The sequence below is a fragment of the Leopardus geoffroyi genome, chromosome D2 (assembly GCF_018350155.1).
Source record: "Leopardus geoffroyi isolate Oge1 chromosome D2, O.geoffroyi_Oge1_pat1.0, whole genome shotgun sequence".
NCBI classification, from domain to species: domain Eukaryota; kingdom Metazoa; phylum Chordata; class Mammalia; order Carnivora; family Felidae; genus Leopardus; species Leopardus geoffroyi.
In genome coordinates, this window is record NC_059334.1 from 82,193,929 (window position 1) to 82,215,025 (window position 21,097).

The following is a 21,097-nucleotide window of genomic DNA, read 5'->3' on the forward strand; positions in this document are numbered from 1 at the left end:
GGAGAAGAGTCATGATGGAGAACCCACTAGTGTAGAAGAGTGAGCGGGAATGGCACACACCAAGGAAATGAAGCAGGAAAGAGCATGGAGCATTCAAGGAACGGGGGGTGCTCGGTTGGGATGAAGCACAAGGTCCACAGTGGAAGGTGCAACTGAGGCCAGAAGGACAAGTTGGGGCAGAATCTGAGCAGCCTCAATAGCCAGAGTCAGTCTGCACCCACGGTCTTCCTTATCCTTTCTGTGATCCTAATTTTCCCATTGTGACATCCGCAGCCAAAACCACATCTGTCCTACTCTACTAATACCACCAAATATTATCACTATTTTTCAAGCGCTATGAGCCAGGCATGGGCTAAACATGCGTTACCCATTTACTCCTCTCAATAGCCTATGGGGTATACACTACACTCATTCCCCCTTTAGGGTTGACAAAGTGAGGACACATGGGGCTCTCCGTCCTAGGCCACGTGGCTAATACCCAGTGGCACTGCAACCTACCCATGGCAGGCCTGCTGCAGAACCCACTGGTTAGGCTGGCATACCTGCAGAACCTTCCTGAAGGTGGCACCATGGTGATTCCCCTCCTCTGACTGCCTATGTTGCATGGTGGCTCGTTTCATTCTGTATTTCAGGCACATGTTCCCACTCAGTTCTGAGTATCCTATAGGCTTTCCTCTGTCTTCATCAGATGGCCGCTAAAGGCACGGCATTCTGAGTCGGGCTGCCAGCTCCAAAGGGCCTATGAGAGCAGCGGCCATGCCAGGCAAGCACTGAGGACCTGGGTCTCGCCTCCCCCCCTCCCCCCAGCTGATCCTCACTGGCATGGATGCTCTGCCCACTGAAATGTGGTGTGTCCACTTCCACGTCCTACCCAGCTCATTCACTTAGCAAAAACCACCCACGTGCCCTCTGTGTGATGTATGCTGGGGGAAGGGAGGTGGAGTGGAGGGGATGGGGGAAGGGAGGTGGGGTGGAGGGGGTGGGGGAAGGGAGGTGGGGTGGAGGGGGTGGGGGAAGGGAGGTGGGGTGGAGGGGGTGGGGGAAGGGAGGTGGGGTGGAGGGGGTGGGTGAAGGGAGGTGGAGTGGAGGGGTGGGTGAGGAAGGAGAGGAAGCACACAAGGGTTCCCGATGTTGATGCTCTGGTGTGAGCAACACTGGAGATAACCTGTTCCTGAGTCGGAGAAGACTGAGCTGGGGGCAGTGGGGGCCCGCTGCCTGGGTTTAAACCTTGGATCTGCTAACGACAAGCTGTGTGTCTCTGGGAAAGCTGTGTATCTCTGGGAATAACTTCTCTGTGTCTTGCTTTTTTCATTTTAAAGAGAAAGATAATCTTTTTGTGGTCCCTATGAGGATTACATGAGTTGATATATGCAAGAGACTTAGAAAAGGGCCAGGTACACACGAGAAAGGGCAACCCAATAAATGACAGTTATTATTACTATTAACAGACACAGGATGAGCCCCACTCTGCACGAGGTACCCTGTTCTGGGTGGACACCAGTTTTACGATCAAGGGGCTTACATCCTATTAAGGTAACAAACACATTTGTGCACCTGATATATCTTCCGTTACTACTTGGTAGAGCCAGTGGCCACTTATCAGAGGCAAAGAAGATTATCAGGATTCCAAGCAAAGCATGACAAGGGAGTCAATGCTACTAATCAATAGCTGTCTATTCCCGTCTCATTCACTTGTTACTTTCCTGTCTCAAATCTACATTTTGCACTTCAGTAGATGTGATCCCCCTTGGAGGAGTTTTTAAAATGCCCTCCTCCAGCTGTTGATCCTGTGACTTCTGACATGGTCGCGAAACCTTAAAAAAAAAAATCCGATTGAAGCAAGGAGTCCAGCGGCGTTTTGCTCCATACGACAAAGGCCCATTTCAGCACGTGACTACCCGGTCCTGCTCAAACAACGTTAACTTTACTGATCTAGAGCTATGGGTTTGCCCCACGTAGCTCTGCAAGAGGCAAGAACATTCAACCTACTTCCAAAAGGAAACAGTAGGCAAACTTTGCTGAAGGATTTACTGTAATAGTTTACTATAAAAAAAAAAAAGAAAGAAAGAAAAGAAAACAAAAGGAAGGCAGAAGATACACTGTCTACACGATCCAGTAAATGATTCCAGGAGGCAAGGAACTCAGGTAACCAGTCTGACGATTTCCGTTCATTTGCAAAGTCGCTGTTACTCTGACAGCAATGAAGGACGTCCTACCTGATTCCTACCATGGCTTCATTTCAGCAGGAAAATGCACTCGCTACATCTATTTACCGCGCACGATAAAACTAGATGCTCGGGACAAAACTCGGTCATGAAACCCAGAGAAGGGACAGATTCTTTCAAAAGACGAAGGCACGACAATGGCATTAACATGTCTTAGGCGTGTGGGAGATGCCAGAAATGGGAAGCCAGTGTGGAAGGACTGATCTGGAAGTGGGGGTGGGGTGGGGCCTGGGGGGTGGATTCTGCTATTGCACAGCCTGAGATGCCTTAAAATCAGTGCTTCTCTTCCTGGAGAATTTACATTTGTGAGAGGAGCAGAATACTATTGCATAAGTGCGCGAGGTGCTTATCAGAAGAAGATTTAAAAAAAAAAAAAAAAAGGCTGCGGATACAGAGTGCCATGGGAGCAAATGTTAAACGGAACCTCAGAGTGACCCAGTTTCAAACAAGGAAGAATCCTCTGCCAAAAGTTGCAGACACCTAATAAGAGGCCCGCACGCTCGAGAAAATGCTTTCCGGAGGCTGTCAGCCCATCTGTGTGAAGACTGGAAAGGAGTGTTTTAAGTTTTCAGGGACAAATCAAAGACAAAGGGGTGGGAAGGAGACATACACTCGCCATTTATCGGGAAAGGGACTCAGGTCATTTTGCTGAGCCAGTGACAGATAAAACACATAGCTGACTGCGGTATTTCTCACACGTAGAGAAAGAGTCTCCAATTTTAAGAGATGACCCCTGATGTTGACTCACGTTATTTTTACTCTAATGATATTTAAATGCATACAAGCATAAAACAAGGTATAAACGTTTGCTTATAGTTCTTAGCCCAACCAACACAGATTTATAGGTTGAGTAACTTATAAAGTTTCGTTATTACAGTAAATCTTTTGGCAAAGTTTGCCTACTCTTTCCTTTTGGAAGTAGGTTGAATGTTCTGGCCTCATGCAGACCGCCAACCCAAGAATACTCCATTGGACAGTATTGATTCAACCTAATGAATAATGTGGTTTTGTTGAAACAAAACTGCTCCCGCTAAGTTTCAGGAAAAAATGTGACCCTGGTTCTGGTTGTACACGTAACTTTCCGTGTTTGATTTGAGTAACACCCTTGTACACGGCAGTCATTTACATGCTTATGGGATACAGAACGATGTGAAAATCTTGAGAGCTTCGTTTGTCTGAATAGGATATTCAGGCCTCATCTGTCTCTGAAATTCTGCCAGTAAGTAGTCCTTGAATACCTATGTTGTGGATGTGGAATCTGATCCCTCTGTTATTTGAAGCTAAGGCTGCATGGCTATAGTGTGGAAAATCTGCATTAAATATGGACCCACCTTACATACTGTTGGACTCCTGGGAAATCCTTCTTCACTTTTAGTACTCTACTGACAAGCGATAAACTTCCGGGAACTGGCATCTAAAAAATGGAGGTCCAGGAAAGTGTTAAGAACAATGACCTAAAACTTGGGAATAAGGCAAAAAGCCGGCTATGCGCACTTTCCAAGTCAGAGCAGAGCACCGCCTGGCAAGGCTGCTCGGGACTCATGTGGCTAACCAGGGCAGAGACTAGCAATCTGCCACTCAGGGGCCCGTTTCTGGTAAATAAAGCTTTACAGGGACACAGCCATTTACACGTTCCCGACGGCAGCTCTGTGCTATGCCAGTCGAGTGATAGTGACAGGGGCTGAATGGCCTGCAAAGCCTAAGGTATTTACTCGGTGGCCCTTCATGGAAGATGTCTGCTTGACCCTCATTCGAGGGGATGCTATTGGGTGGATTTACTATTTACTCTTGATTAGGGACCGGATTCTGTAAAGTCAGATGCCAGCCTGTAGAGAGCTCATAAATTACAAGCAGTTTCATCAGGTAGAAGAGATGACCCCCTGAAGTTGGGGGGGGGCACTGACCTGCAGGGTGAATGCTGGTTTTACGTCGAAGCCAGTCTCTCAACCGCCCGTCCCCATCCCCGCCCTGCGGCCTCCCTCCTGAAGGAGCCACACCCCCCTCGGACAGATGCTCGTGGCACATTTCTTTTGAGTCACGTTTTGAACCTTCTGGAATGTGTACTTTGACCTCCCTTACGTGTTCACACTTGATCAGTGAGCACACACTTACTGACCAACTCAGGTTGGTTCAACAGCCACCGGAGCCCTTTCTAAGCAGGAGTGTGGTGTTGGGTGCCGTGCGGGATACAAAAGTGAGTGAGGACTGCAGTTGATAGAACAGTGTGAAAACGAACTCATCAATTCCAATAACTACTAGACCTCAGACGTGCGTGCTCAGTAAAGACTGTGTGCGGCACAAGCCATGGCTAATTGTCATTGCTCGGTTACAATTAGTTACCGGAGGGTGAGTTATAGGTGCTTAAAGCTTTTCTCTGTGTACCTGTGAGTTTCTGTATGTTCTGGAAAGACCATCTGTTGCTCCTTACAAAGTGTTTTAAAGGGAGAGGGGGGAAGAGGATTTTAATTTTATAAAACTTTCGGTTCAAGGGAAAAACACAAGAAGAAAGTACTAGCAAAACCACAAAGAGTTGGCTTAGTTTCAGTGGGGGAGGGCGGGGAGGTGACTTGTGTTCTTAGACAATCATGGAAGGCTGAGGAGCTTCAGGGGGAGATTAGGAGGGCAGAGGAAAAAATCAGACAGAGCCTGGCAGCCAGACTGTGGAAACCTTGGAAGCCAGGCTGATGAGTTTGACTCAGCATCTTGGGTTAGATGAAACTCTAGAAGCCTTAAGATCGGAAGGAAGAGACACGGGTAGAAATGTGTTGTGCTGTCCAGGCCTGAGGTGAAAAGGGCATATTTCTGGGCGGAGGCAGGGGTGTAGGACAGATAAGGAGAGTTGAGGAGCTATTTCTTTCTCTTTTAAAAAAAAAATTTTTTTTAATGTTTATTTATTTTTGAGAGAGAGAGCATGAGCAGGGGAGGGGCAGAGCGAGAGGGAGACAGGGAATCCGAAGCAGGTTCCAGTCTCTGAGCTGTCAGCACAGAGCCCAGTGTGGGGCTCGAACTCATAGACCGGGAGATCAGGACCTGAGCCGAAGTCTGACTCTGAACCGACTGAGCCACCCAGGCGCTCCCCCAAGGACCTATTTCTAAAGACAGACCTAAGAACGGCGGAAGATGCTCTGTTGATGGGCTGGTTGGGAAGGATGCATATGGGGGACGGGAAGGGACAAGGCGACTCTTGGACACACCAAGTTAGAGATGAAGCCGACAGATCCCCGCAGCGCGTCCTCGGGAAGCCAGCAGCATCTCATCCTTTCTCGAATCCCTGAGGCTTAGCTCGGGATCTGGAATGTGACACATGCTCAGGAAGCACGTGCCGGGCGTGGGCAGCAGGAAGGGAAGTAGAGGGTTTGGGTGATGCAGGCTCCAGGCCATGTGCTGTGAGGAGGCTCAACACCGGGGAGCGGGGCTCCCGGGGGCGATTGCGGTTTTCCTGCTGCTGTTGGGAGAGGGAGGGAAATCAGCCAGGGGTCTGAGGAGAAGCATCAGAAAGATCAGACGAGAACCAGCACAGCGTGGCAAGTGCCTTGCGAAAGGCCGGCCTGTTGAGCACCCGGGACAGAGGTGTCCTGGGTCGGCACGGAGGACCTGCCTGGCTGTATTTGGCATTTACACCCTCCTGGTGCCCAACGCAAGTTCAATCGGTGAGCTGGGACACTTGCTCCTTCATGTAAAAACCATGCGCCGAGCGTCTGCTACGTCCTAGGCACGGGGAATACAGCCGCGAACAAACAAGCCACCGACCGCTCGGTCTGCGTGTCGTTTCCGCTGCAGCTGGGGAGACAGATAATCAGAGGAAGCCTGTCTGTGGCACAAGGTGGTGCGTGTTACGGAGACGAGGAGAGCCAGAAGGGTGAAGGGATCGCGGGCTGGGGTGGGAGAGCGGCTCTTTCATGCAGTGGGATCGGGGACAGCCGCGCTCACGGAGGGACACTGCCCCAGGGACAGGAAGAGTGAGCTACGTGGACCTCCACGACAGGACTCGAGTTTGCTCTGGGCGAGGCGTGGCACCGGGAGTTGTCCATTTGTCTTTCTCAGGCTCGTGCCGGCTGCTGGGCTGGGCAGAGGCCACGGGGGATGGCATCGTGGGTGGTGGAGGGTGTGGTGCCGCGGAGGGGAAGGTTGTGGGTCCCAGTAATAGGATATTTAAGATCGGACTGACGGATTCGCCTTGGGAAGAGAACAGAAAGAACTCAGAGATGTTTCTGGAATGTCGGCTTTGATGACTAAATACGTAGACTTGCTTTCCGCCGAGCTGCAGAAGACGCAAGAGATGAGGACTTCTGTTTGGGGCCTTCGAAGGTGGCGATGCCTTTTCCTGGTGCAAATGGAAAGGCCCGGTAGGTCCTTGGACATGAAGCCTGAGAGCCACCCACCGGCTTCGAGCTGGGGGTACAAACTGGTAGCTGAAGGAGGTCACGAGGCAGCCAGGGTACAAAATAGGAGGTTGGGGGCTGCAGACTGAGGTCGGGTGCCCGCGCCTCAGGGGTTCTGGAAGCCAGGAGAACAAGCAGGCGTGCTGAGGACAGTGACGAGGGCGGATGTGAGCCAAGAAGCCAAGTGAAGAAAGCGTTTCTGAGTCATGGTTAAAAAAGGTCAGGACTGAGCACTGACTTTCTCATTTAACTACTCAGCGGTCAGCAGCGACCCAGTTAAGAGCTGATTTGGTAGAACGATGGGGGCGGAAGAGAAGAGGAGGGAAGGAATCATCAAGAATTGAGACACATCAGGCGTTAGGCTCTAAATGGGAGCCATGGCTGAGACGGAGGTCAAGTGAAGGGAAGTTTCATTTCTAAGATGATGGGTTTCAGAGCACGAAGAGCTGCTTAGAACAGAACCGACGCCTGGTGACGCTGGAGGGAGTGGGGGGTGGGACGGTAGTCCTGCAGGAGGGAGAGGACAGGTCCCAGCACACGTAGCCTGGCCTTGGACTGTTGCGCAGGTGGCACACAAACCAAGGCAGCAGGGCTTCCAGACAGAGAGACAAGCAGGGCTGAACAAGGAGATGAAGCTTGTAGACACGTGGGGAGGAGCCTGACTGGCCCAGGAAGGGGGGGGGGGGGACCTGGAAGGCCCCGACGTTCTCTGCCAAGCATGAGGTGACATCACCTTCCATGAGCTACCGGACGAGGAAGAGAAGACCCTGGGGCCTCGGGGTGCTGGTGCAGCTCACATGTGACCTCACTGGTTCATGAGAAATACAACGATGCAAAATGAGATGTCCCGGCCCGTGACCAGCCAGCCCTAAAGCAAGACGGAGAGCGGGACGAGGACAGTGGGTTCAGCTCCGGTGGGTCTGCAGCCCTCCCTGACGAGCCCCTGCTCACAGGGCCCACCCACCGGGGACCCGACAGGGCTGAGGCACTACCAGCACAGGCCCCACGATGCCCAGCGACAGACACGTTTCAGAGATTCTCTCTCAGCCCTGCCACGGCTGCGAAGTCGCCCTCTCCGGAGCGAGGTCTAATGAAGTGTCAGATGAGAGTCTACACGACCAGGAGAAGGGCCGGAAGGGCCGCTGACTGTTCCCAGCGCCTGTGAGGGAGCCGCCGAGGGGCCAGATGTTCTGGATCTCACTGGCTCTCGCAGTGAAGTGCGTGCCATCTGGTTTGCTGCGGCGAAGTCTGCAGCCGGGACAAGCACAGCCTCTGGGCTGGACATGAATCCCCGTCGCTCGTGTCTCTGGGGCCTGAAGACCAGGGTTCCCCCCACCACCACCACACACACACACCGGGCTGCACGCACCTCCGCGTTAGGGCCGAGCGCCTGGCATCCGTCCTCGCAAAGCAAATGAACAACCCATTAGAAACAAACTCGTTTTTTGTCTCAAGGTACGTCTGGGCTTCAACCTGACAATATGCTCTTTCAATTCTATTTTCCTTTAAACCCCACCAAAATTCATGTGTGTTTGTGAATATACTGTGACTGCCAAATTCCTGGCGATTTATTCACATTCAAAACTCCCAGCTGTGGCGAGAAAAGAGGAGCACGTTTTCCAAGAGGGGGAGAAATGACTTTTCCCAGTATATCAAAAATACGTCCCACTTTATTGCCTGAGATCTGATATCAAAGAGCAAAGGAGGCAGTGGGGAGGAGACGGTCTGCAGGTTCCGGAGTTTTCCGTCAGGGGAGCCTGGCCCTTTTGCACAGTGAGCTATTGTGATTTCCTGCCCGAGGAAGAAGTCCGGTCCTGTCTCACGTACAAAACTACCTCCTTGCGGGGTGGAGGACCCCAACATGCTCAGACGGAGTGCAGGAAGGCTTGGTTTGGGGCGGTTAATCTGGACGATGCCATCCAACGTATGAAAATGGGACTTCAAGGACCCGGATGATGTCAGTAAGGTGAGGCAGCCCCGTCACACTGGCAAAGCATCCCAGTCACCACTGCCGTGCGGACAAGCAGAGAAAACTCTGCAGGTGGAAATGAGCCACGTCAGGGTGACGCCAACCAGCTGGTCTGCTCTTGTGGGAGTCATTTTAGGTGCGAGGGCAGCTGGCCAATCTCTTTAGTGACTACGGGTGACTTAACGTACTGTCCGGTTCACAGCCTGTTCTGGCTTCCACTGGACACGTTGGCACACCACTGGATGCGGGGGAGGTGCATTTAAATCCTGCCTGCGCCTACCCACCCCCCTTCCCCGCCATAGGGGCCCTTCCCTTCACCACAGGAAACCTCTGGCCCACAGGCTGTTAGCAGCGACACGCGTCTCATGTATCATAAGACCCTCCGTCCATGGGAAGGTACCAGCACTTCATATAGTCCCAGCACACGGTACGTTGCATGTGTGTCCGGTAGATCTAAACCGACTCATTTCATTTTTGCACTTCGTTGAGTTATTTTTCATTAAATCAGAGAAAACCCAGTATCTTAAATTATAAATGAAATACAAAAAAATTAACACGACGTGTCTCTCTACCTGCCACTAATATTTCCTGGTAACAAAATGATGGGGATGCATTCTTTTTTTTTTTTACGTTTTTATTTATTTTAAAGAGAGACAGCACAAGCAGGGTGGGGGCAGAGAGAGTGAGAGGGGGAGAGAGAGAATCCCAAGCAGGCTCCTCACTGTCAGCGCGGACCTGATGCGCGGCTCGAACTCACAAACCGCGAGATAGTGACCTGAGCCGAAACCAAGAGTTGGACACGTAACCGACTGAGCCACCCGGGCACCCTAGGAATGCATTCTTTCAAAATAAAGTGTACTCCCCTTCTTCTAGTGAATGGAGATTGTACATGATATGGAAACAAGAATTAAGACTTGTTCTGTCAACGAACATAGGCAGTGACCATCTAGGAATACTTTGTGGTCAAACAACTGACTAATAAAAACAGAAGTTCCACTAACCCTATCCTAGCACTAAATGCAGGCACTCGACGGGGCCACATAGGATACATGGCTCAGGTCTTCACGCACATCATGACCCACACCATCCGTCAACAGCAGGACTTGTAATTGGAACACTGTCCCCTATGAGACACTCCTTAATATTCATTCTTCTATTAATTAAGATATTCTGCTAATTGGCACTTCCACGAGGGGGTCTAAGCTGAGTCACAGTGAGATGGGACAGGTGCAAAGTGTTGGCTGAAAGGAAGGCCAGCTCGCAGGGACTGGATGGGCTGGAGGGGCCGGGAGAGCCCGGACCTCCTGGGTCTTCAGTTAACCCAAAGCTTGTGTCTTTTGAAAAGTCCGAGCAACCTACTAAGAACCATCATGTTGATCCTCAAATAAGATCGGATCCCTTGTGAATCACCAAAGACTTCTGGTGCAGTATCACCACTAGAGAGCTCATGCTCTAATTACAGAAATTAAACCCAGCACATGGGAAGGTCACTGGCACCGGTGGGAGCTGGTGTGAAGGTCAAGAGTGAGGCTTTGGAGTCAGAAAAATTTGGTGGGCCTCCTGGCTCCACCTCTCACGAGTCTGTACGATCTTGGGCAATGTGTTCACCTCTCTAAGCTGCACTGTCTTAATCCACAATGTGGGGACATACACGTACTTTGTGGAACTGTTGCAGGACTCACATGAGATAAAGTGTGCAAAGTGCTTGGTCCATGCCGAGTGAGGTCTCCGAGAACATTGGCTATTTACAGTAAGAGCAACACCAGCATCAATGAAGCACTAAGTGAGAAGCTCTAAATGGTTCTGAAAAGTCAGAGAGAAGGATCTCCCAGTGGGTGGCAGTCCTCAAGACCCCAGAGAAAGAGACCCCAGGGCGTGGCTTTGAGACAGACCTTGGAGAGCAGCTGGGACTTAGATGTGGCGGGATGGGGGAGGGGGGCGTTGGAGGTAGTTAATTCAAGACAGCAGGGAAGGATGCTGTGAGCAAAGACACAGATACTACAAATGCATGTGCAATGCTCTGGAGACAATAAATAGATCAGTCTGGGCAGGGCATAGGGCTCTCCAATGGGGATGATGGGAAGGAAGACTGGAAAAGTGGGCTTGGCCAGGTTGGGGAAGAGTATGATCACCCAGCTAAAGTAGTCAGAATTTCTCCCATAGGCAAGAAGGTTCTGAACAACAGAGTGATAGGAAGAGGGGCATTTGAGAGAGAACAACATGGTAGATGCTGTGGGTTCGGTTGTGTCCCCTGAAAAAGATAGGTTGAAGCCCTAAACCCCAGTATTCGTGATTGTGATCTTATCTGAAAACAGGGTCTCTGTGGATGGGCTCGAGTGAAGATGAGGTCAGGTTGGAGTAGGGTGGGCCCTAACCCAGTGACTGGTGTCCTTCTAAGGAGACAGAGGCAAGTGAAGATGCTTCCCTAGAGCCTTCAGAGGGAGCGAGGCCCTACTGGAAATCAGAAGCCCTTGATTTCAGAGTTCTGGCCTCCAGAGCGATGAGAATAAATTTCTGTTATTTTAAGCAAAGTACCAATTTGTGGTACATTCTCACGCCATCCCTGGGGGATGAATAACCGTAGGGCTGTGCGTGTTAGGGCAGACTGAGAGCCTGAGCATAATAACCAGGTACGATGGCGGCAGTAACAATGGACAAGAATGATGGCAAATCAGCAAGACGTCGAGACTTCACAGCCCCGTGCAGAAAAGGAGAGGGAAACAGTAAAGATCCAGAGGGCCAAGGGGACACCATTGATGGGAAGACCAGGAGTGAGGGCACTGCCTCTGTGAGCTGGACCAGCCTTGGGCCAGGGCCTTGGGTCCAGCCCTGCCAGGTGGGTGGTGTTACACTGGTTTAGCGACTACATAATTAACCTAAAGGACATCTGGGAGAAGGGGTGGGGGGATGGTCCGTCCGCTGGATTTGTAAGGACAGAACTCATCCAGTCCAGTGGAAAAGCAAACAATCCGTCTGCTGTCTAAGCATCTCCTGGCCTCCCACATATGTCCCTTCTTGGAATGCGACATGGTAAATCACAACCTCCAAACTTCTTGGTTGAGCTCTTGTTTTGCGGTGGCTAGAGATCTACCCCATGTGGAGAAATCCAGCTCTAAAATGCACTCACGTGGGTTTCCCGTTATTAGTACCTGTGGAGAATTTTGCTTTATTTCAAGAGTTTTAGAAAAATAAACAAGTCCTACCATAATTGTTGGTTAATTTGTTTTCAGTTAATTGATTCCAGATTTGGGGCTTTCTGACTATTGCCACTTTTACCCCTTTTGGCCCACCCTTAAGTTCACTGAACTGTAATTTTGTGTAAATTTAATGACTATCAAATGACATTACGAAGTCTGCAAATCTTCCTTTTGCATTTTGAGGTGTCCCACCCTGTAATCCAAGGGCTTGAAAAAAACCCCAAGGGCTCTATTTCTTCTTCTCTCTTTCTCTCTCTTTTTTAACCAGGAGAAATAAAGGTCGTTCCCCAGTCTGAATAATTACTAGCGTGGAGAGAAGATATTTTTAAAAACTTTCTCTCAAAATTACAGATTTAAGATGACAATGAGAGTGAAATTGCAGCTGAACTCCAAAGCAAAGCCTTCAACTAAAAACACAAGCCACTCACAACGGTGCAATTTGGCTGGGGCCAACAGGCAAGAAGCACTTTGCTTCCACAGAATTCTCATCATCTTGGAGTGTCTGCAGAATTCAAGTGACTTCAAGTTGTACAAGGTCCCCAAGTGACTGGGGGTTCGCATACCTGGGTGTCTCTGAAATGTCGTTCTAATGTTTTCCCGAAGGTCAAATTGACAATCTTCAAACCACCCTAAAGAAAAACATGTCTCCACGCGAGACACTTTCATTCCATGCGTTGCAGATGGCAGAATGCAAGGGAATTATGGGTAAACTTTTGTCTTGGTTCCTTTAAAAAAATTTTTTTTCAATGTTTATTTATTTTTGGGACAGAGAGAGACAGAGCATGAACGGGGGAGGGGCAGAGAGAGAGGGAGACACAGAATCGGAAACAGGCTCCAGGCTCTGAGCCATCAGCCCAGAGCCCGACGCGGGGCTCGAACTCACGGACCGCGAGATCGTGACCTGGCTGAAGTCGGACGCTCAACCGACTGCGCCACCCAGGCGCCCCTGTCTTGGTTCCTTTTAAAGGTGCCATGGTAAATGGCAACTTGAAAACCTCTTAGCCGAACGGTTCTTGCCCTGTGACATCTTTCTTTAAATTTTTTTTTTCATGTTTATTCCTTTTTGTAAGACAGAGACAGAGCACGAGCAGGGGAGGGGCGGAGAGAGAGGGAGACACAGAATCCAAAGCAGGCTCCAGGCTCTGAGTTGTCAGCACAGAGCTCGACACCGGGCTCGAACTCACAGACCGTGAGATCATGACCTGAGCCGAAGTCAGATGCTCAACTGACTAAGCCACCCAGGTGCCCCAAGCCCTGTGACATCTTTAACTAGACATCTTTTGTGTTAACCGGTACCCAGTGATAATCAGGTACGGGGTGAGCGAAGAGAATGGGTATATGGAGATAGAGACAGGCATGCCATTAATGTAGCAAAGAAACCACGTGGAACATTCATTTCTAAGTGTAAAGTTCCTTACCTTAATACCTAACAAGAAAACGAATCTTATTTAATCTGTAGGAATCATAACAGTGGTTTCCTATAAGGAACAGGAAAGCATTCTTTGTTTGATACGTATATTAACGTTAGGTGTAATCCTCCAACATGTACGCAAAAGAATTACAGTTTGAGGGAGGAAAAATACCTCGGTTCAATTGTAACTAAAATCACATTTAAGGTAAATACTGCAACAGACGTTTTAACTTTACTTTATAAAAAGCAAGTATAGTAGAATTCCTGCGTGGAATGTAGATGCTCCGGCCAAGAAAAATTATGTTTTACAGATTTCAGACGTTCTTTTTTGAACAAATATAGAAACATAAACATGCGGAAACGCAGAAGTCAGTGAGAAAAAATGATTTAGGCATAAACTCTATCAAAGCATCAAATACCATTTTACTGAAGAGCCATTCCATTTTTCGATAAGAAATCATTTTTCACAAACATACCCTGAATATCCTTTCCTCATCTGACAGGATCTGACCAAATATCTTTCCAGGTATAATTTTCCTTCCCACTCCCACAAATTCCTCAGAAACTATTCGGAAGCACTTACAAAAGTCGCATAGTTTGGGCGGCGAGAGGCTCTGCCCCACTGAGCTATGCCCGGCCCCTCGCTTGGGAGCCTGGCCAATCCTGATGGGCCTTCCTGTCTGTGGTAGATGTGTTTCCAGAAAAACTGAGCAAATCAGATTATTTTTTTTCCTTTGGTGACCCCAGTCATCTTCTCAATGCCCGTCGAGTTTGCTCAGGGACCGAAGGAATTCCAGACTGAGGTCTTTGCAACAGAAGCAGCGACGGCACCTCGGCCTGTGATGGACGCCGGGCCGGGCTGTCAAGCTTCCAGCTGCTAGTGTCGGCCTGCCTTCCTCATGGTGGAGCTTCCTCCTGCCCGTGAGGCTGGAGATGGCGGTCTCCCCACCCCTCTGATCTAACCCTGGTCAGCGTTATGCTGTGAGGGGTTCCGGAAAGGCTTTCTCTCCCAATGGAAAGGGCAATGCAAGGGAGGAAACGTGGCTTCCTTTTCTTTCCAACCGTGAGACGCCGCTGGGTGAAGGTGTGATGCTTAGAGCAACAGCATCACCTGTAACTACGAGAAAAATCTCAAGAGAATCACCGAGTGGCCACCCCGGGTGGTGCTGGTGTTCAGTGATTACAAGTGCCCTGTCTGCCCGTTTACATGAGAAAATAAACTCCTCACCGATGAAGCCACTTTGGGTTGGGCCCTCTAGTACATTGGAAGGGACATCCCCACTTTGTGCTCTGTCTTCATGGACGAAGGCTCCCAGAAATCCTTCTCATCCCTCAGGGCTCAGCCAAGGATCCAGTCGAGGGAGCCTCGTCTGACCCTCTGAGGCCGGGCTACTAACTCCTTCCCTGGAAACCTGTGCACACACGTGGCTTCGGCTCACGGTGCTGAGATGACATTTTGCTTCCCAGCAGGACTAGCTAGGAACTTGCGTTCTCAGTGCGAAGGGACATGTGGTGCCCTTGTTGACAACTTCGTAAGAATTTCAAGACAAGAAGAGCAGAACATTAAACGAGGATGCGGTCCTGGGGGACTACTCGGTTTGCACACCCATGAACTTGGCATTGCTTCTGAGAAATTTTTTTTTTTTCTCTCTCTAAACCTCCAGGCAATAGGTATTTCAGGCTTTGCAGGCCACGCGATCTTGTCGCAACTGCCCAAGTCGGCCCGGGGAAGTGTGAAAGCAGCCACAGGTAACACACAAGCGAAGGGGCAGGGCTGTGTTCCAATAAAACTTTATTGAAAGTTGGCCCAGGGGTCCTTGCTGGCTAACCACCGTTCTAGACCAGAGCCTCCTAAACTTTGATGTGCTCCTGAAGACCACCTAATGTGTCACCTGAGGATCTTGTGAAGACGGATTCAGCAGTACAGAGGGGTTACTGTAGCCTGATCTGCCTTCACGAGCTCCCAGGCGGGGCCGATGCTGTAGGCCCTGGCACCACACCCTGGGACGCACGTCAGTGTGTAAGAAACACTGGCTTAGCCTGGAGGGTGGGACCATGCGATTCTCTCTGTGATCGGTGCCCTTCACGGAACGCCTGCCCCGGTCTCAGCGTGGAGCCCAAGTTCCGTGACGGCAGGGACCGGACCTGTTTTGTTCATCACCGCCATGTCAGCAGCACCCAGAACAGCATCTGGCATGGTTAAATATATGTTCGGAAATGCAAATGAACTACAGGAGATCCATAAACATTTGCTGTGTAGATTTACTAGGATGCGAGTTCTCAAGGGGCAGGAATGATTCCTTATATTTCTAGTATCTTCTAGACTTCTATCTTCCTAGGAAAGAGCCTCCTGCATTATAGATTTTAAATAAATGTTGAATATCTTCTAGCTGCATCTTATCCAGATTCCTTATTTATTTAAAAATTCTTAAAATGTTTATTTTTAAGAGACAGAGAGAGAGAGGGAGAGGGAGAGAGAGAGAGAGGGAGAGGGGCGGGGCAGAGAGAGAGGGAGACACAGAATCTGAAGCAGGCTCCAAGCTATGAGCTGCTCTCACAGAGCCCAACGCAGACCTCAAACTTGCAAACTGTGAGATCATGACCTGAGCCGAAGTCGGACACTTAACCAACTGAGCCACCCAGGTGCCCCTATCTTATCCAGATTCTATGTCTACATTGCCACCACTGCTGTTCCTGTCATCCTTTCCCACATCCCCCACCCATCAATTCCTCCCCCTTTGGCTGGCACCATAACCCCCACTCCTGTGGATACTCTATGCTAAGTGGATTAGGTAGGACGCCACCCACAGTCACAGACATGGGCATGAAAACCGAGTTCCCACAGAAACCCCCATTTTGAAGCCGCAGTGATTGCTCAGGGGACACGCACATGATGAAAACCAAGCCAAGTGGACACCACCTCAAGATTTTGCCACAGGTTCTTGAGAGCTAGTTTCATTTGCCTGCAGTTCCAAAGCTAAGAGTGTAGGAGTCTGGGGATGCTGGTGGCCTTCTGGACTGTCATAGCAAGAGAGCCTGACCAAGAGACAGTCACAGAGACACAGCCCTCATGGCATTCTGAGCCCTTGGCTCCGGCCATGCCCGAAGCAAGTTGTAGCTTGCTTTCCAGTTGTGTGCTGCAAAAGCTTCTTTACATTTTCAGTAAGCAAACTAACCGGTGTTCTGTCACTTACAAGCAGAAGAATCCCAAGTATATAGGAAGAAACTCCCTCTGTACTTTGGACCAACTCCATTGCTCTTACGTGAGATTAGTTTAATCACAAGAACCCACTTTACACAGGGTAGCTAAAGATTCAATTCAATGTTAGTAATCACTAGACAACTAGAAATAAATGGGACCGCCCACATCCATTGACTTGTTACCGTTTCCCGAAACCTGACTCAATCCATACCGGTTCAGGATCAGTCTACTTGTTAAACATGATCTGGCCTTCATATAGAAAGTCCTTCTGAAAGAGACAGGCTTTCACAGGTCAGGTGGACACTGGCGTCTGATGGGTGAGAAGCACACTCATGCTGTACTTTCCAGAAGGGAAGACAAAGCCCGGGCTAAGACATCTTGTCTCAGACTTTGCAAACTCCTTGAATCTCTGCCCTCCTATCACTGTTGACTATGCATAAATGTTACTGCTTGGGAAATGGCTGTTCAGTATGTTGTGATTTGTTTTTATTGTTGATATTTAAAAAAAATCTGAAATATTCTGGTCACTAGATGATCAGGTTTATGAGTAAAAACATCACTGGTATCTGGGTAAATTCCGATAAGACACATGAATACGTACACTCATCTACGTTTAAAAAAACCCAGTGCATCATAGTCTAAAAATTTTGGTGGGACGGCTCTAATCTAGACTTCCCAGCAAGATTTCATGTGTCCAGAGAAATGCCCATTTTTTCCCCCAGCAGCACCTAAACAAATGACCTTGAGTTCAGCCAAACAGGATCTAACTTGAACTCAAGTAACTAAACGTCAGAAATCTCCACCTCTGTGTTGTTGTTAAATTTTCTTTAATGGGGGGAAATAGAAGGCAAGACCAAGGTCATTCTGCAACTTAAGACCACTAGTGTGTAGAACAAGTCCATGGACCTTGAATTTCTTTCTCGCCCTTTTGAAAAGAACTTGCCATACATCCTAGCAATGCTGACCCCAAGAGACATCAAGGCCCTAAATCCCAAAACAGCTACGTGCCATTAAGTTACACTCAGTGGACACACTCTCCTACTGGTCTAGGGAGGCAGGCTCATCCATTTTTAACAGTTTCAAATGCAAGCATTAAACTAGAAGAGTTGACTCGTTAACACGCTGCCAGGGAATTAAGTTAATCATAACATCTCGTGAATAAAGGGAAACACGGTCTCCTGCCTTCCAGAATGTGAGTATTCCTATCTAACGTTGACAAACACACCAATTTGTCTGTTACCCAAAAAAATGTATCTTTTCCTATTACAGGATGTTTGTCTGTATCTGCTAAGACGGAATACTGGATAGTTATGAGGTTATCTGGCTAACGCCAACGTTTAAAGAAAGAAACAGCAAGAATCATGTTCTAACTGTGTTCAGTATGTGGGCTTCCTTTCTCCTGAAGGGTTTGCAATTCTCGGCAGACACAGAGGAAGGAAAACGGGGATGAAGAATATAAACCAAAAGTCATTGCAGATGGACATTTTGTGATCTTGGCTCAGAAAGCCTGGGGAGGAGGAGGAACGGGGAGAAAGCACCCAGAAAAGGGAGAGGGTTTCTGACGCCTCTTTGTCCGCAGAAAGCTACCGTGTGGTGCCACAAATCTGAGCAGAGTTGACAGACTTTGGTTTCATAAGAAATAATGACGCATTAGGGTCTTTCCTTACAGTCTATGCTGTGTTACAGCAGATTACGTGAATTACTGTAGCGCGGTTTGAGGTTAGATGTTGAACATGAAACTACATGGAAATGATAATTTAAGAAATGGTTCTCAAAGAAGAGGTCAACGTGCGTCTGTGTACTTCAAGTACCGTTTCAGCAGATTAGAAATGCCGTCGGCATTTTAAAAAAATCTTTAAATCGGTGGTTCTCAGTTGGGGCGATTTTGCCCCGCAGAGGATATCGATAATATGCGGAGACACGTTTGGTGGTCACCGTTTAGGGAACAGATTTTGTCTAGGCTCTTGTCTACCAATAACAAACCCAGTATAAACCACGGTTGCTTCCACACTAATTATACTGGCTCACATGGCAGCTGGTTACTAAAATATAATTTCTTCTGTGGTTCTCTCATATTTTTGTAAACCTCTCCAAGTTTATACTGCCCTAGATTATTTACTGATACTAAGAGGATGATAGTTGTGGTTACTGAAATGGTTTCTCAGATACTGATATTCTTGTTCCACTCATCTTTTTATCACCATCCCTCAAAATTTAGAGATTAAATTCCAGAATATGTTGTTAGATAAGATTACAAAAATATACAAGACCCTTACGTAGTTTGCCATGAATAACAGTAAAAGGCAAAACAGTGGACACTGAGACTTCCATGTAAGTAACAGATTTCAATGACCTCTGTGAACTTTTTTTTTCCTGGTAATGTATGTTTTATATAAAGACAGGCACAGATTTGCATCTTATGTGTGGGATTACGTAGACCTGCGCACTCTGTGTTTCTTGATGAGAAACACAGAGAAATACCTTCTAGCTGTGGACTGAGACCACGGAAGAAAACCCATGGAGGATTTGAAGAAGCTGCCTTAAATCCCTTATTTTACATCATCAGTTCTTGGGGCGCCAGTTAAGCGTCCGACTTCGGCTCAGGTCATGATCTCACAGTTCGTGGGTTCAAGCTCTGCATCGGGCTCTGTGCTGACAGATCAGAGCCTGGAGCCTGCTTCTGTTTCTGTGTCTCCCTCTCTCTCTGCCCCTCCCCTGCTCACACTCTGTCTCCCCCTGCCCCCCCCCAAATAAACATTAAAATAATTGTTTTTAAAAATCTTTACATCGGTGGTTCTCAGTTGGGGTGATTTTGCCCTGCAGAGGACATTGATAATATGTGGAGACACGTTTGGTTGTCATAATTTAGGGGGCAGATTGTGGGCAGAGACCAGGGATGCTGTTAAACATCCTACAATGCACAGGACAGCCTCCCTCAACAAAGAGTAACCCCCCTCCTCTGCAAAAGTCATCAGTGCTGAGGTCCAGAAACCTGTCCTTGCATCATCAGGCTCTAGTCCTTGGTCGGCTGGATGGTTCTCAGAGCTGTCAAAGATTCATATGTGGGGGCACCTGGGTGGCTCAGTCAGTTAAGCACCCGACTTCCACTCAGGTCATGATCTTGAGTTTCTTCAGTTCGAGCCCCGTATCAGGCTCTGTGCTGACAGCTCAGAGCCTGGAGCCTGCTTGGGATTCTGTGTCTCCGTCTCTCTCTCTCTGCCCCTCCCTACCTCGCGTTCTGTCTCTTTCTCTCTCAAAAATAAATAAACATTAAAAAAAAATCAAAAGTATCTGGTAACAACATACAAGATTAAGGTAACAGGAGAAAATCAAGAAGTAGACACTGAGATCAAAAACTCGTACCTGGGGCACCTGGGTGGCTCAGTCGGTTATGCGTCCGACTTCAGCTCAGGTCATGATCTCACGATTCATGAGTTCGAGCCCCGCGTCGGGCTCTGTGTGGACAGCTCAGAGCCTAGAGCCTGGAGCCTGCTTGGGATTCTGTGTCTCCCACTCTCTCTGCCCCTCCCTCACTCATGCTCTGTCTCTCTCTCTCTCTCTGTCTCTCAAAAATAAATAAACATTAAAAATGTTTTTAAAAAAGATTCATATGTGGTTCTGCACACAAACAAGTAGATATGGGAGGTGCAGGAGAGGCACATCATACACAATTCTTAACAAAGTTACAGCAAAAAGAAGGACATCAAACAGGATTTCTCTTTGCTTTTCAGTGGTAGGTGATTAGCCGACAGGAAATATGTGAAGTGTTTACTGGGGGATAAAATCAACACCTCAAATGCAGAGAGCAGAAACCAGCAGCTTACAACACAGGAAGACTGAGCAGAAAAAGACAACAGTCTAAGCAATCTGGCTAAAGTGTTCCTTTGTTGGGGCACCTGGGTGGCTCAGTCGGTTAAGCGTCCGATTTTGGCTCAGGCCGTGATCTATCTCATGGTTCGTAGGTTCGAGCCCTGCATCGGGCTCTGTGCTGACAGCTCGGAACCTGGCGCCTGCTTCGGATTCTGTGTCTCCCTCTCTCTCTGCCCCTCCCCTGCTCATACTCGCTCTCTGTCTCTCAAAAGTAAATAAATGTTAAGAAAACAATTTAAAAGTGTTCCTTTGTTGCAAGAAAAGTCTACGAGGCCCAGTGGGATGGGTCAACTTCTCTGAATCTCATCCATCTATTAAGCTACACTGCAGCTTAGAAAGAGAAAAGGGAAGAGGTTCTTTTTTCCCTCTGCTCCCTCTCACAACTTTCTCGGCGATCACGTCTGCTAGCCCATACAAATTGAGCTTTTCCTCAGTTACGAGCCAACTTTTTGTCATAAGACTATTCTCTGAGAAATGTCAAACGACAGAACATTTCTTTTCAAGAATTAATGAAACTTTTCTATTACTCATTATGCTGCTGTCAAAAGTGAGAGCAGGGAGAGAGCAATGAAAGCTGGAATTCTGAAGGCAAGAACACTGTCAATCCGCACTCGGGAATTCTGGCACAGAACCCAACTGCTATCAACAGAGGAGGCGCATTTTTCATTCTTTAATTGCCTCTCATGGCTACTTCCAGAAAATGTAGACTGTTCTCACCTTGATGAAGAGAGTGAAAAACGAACACAGCTTCTGAAATCTTTATTACGGTAGCAACCCTGGGTGTAAATTTCTTTAGACACCTCTATAAAATTCTGCTGGACGTGTGAGAATCGTTCCAAAC

General features: G+C 48.5%; 1 protein-coding gene across 2 annotated transcripts in view; it reads right to left on the reverse strand.

Annotated features, from left to right (window-relative positions):
• The window catches only part of ADAM12 (ADAM metallopeptidase domain 12), a 353,192-nt gene that overhangs the window by 175,141 nt on the left and 156,954 nt on the right, over positions 1–21,097 (reverse strand). The window lies entirely within an intron of this gene.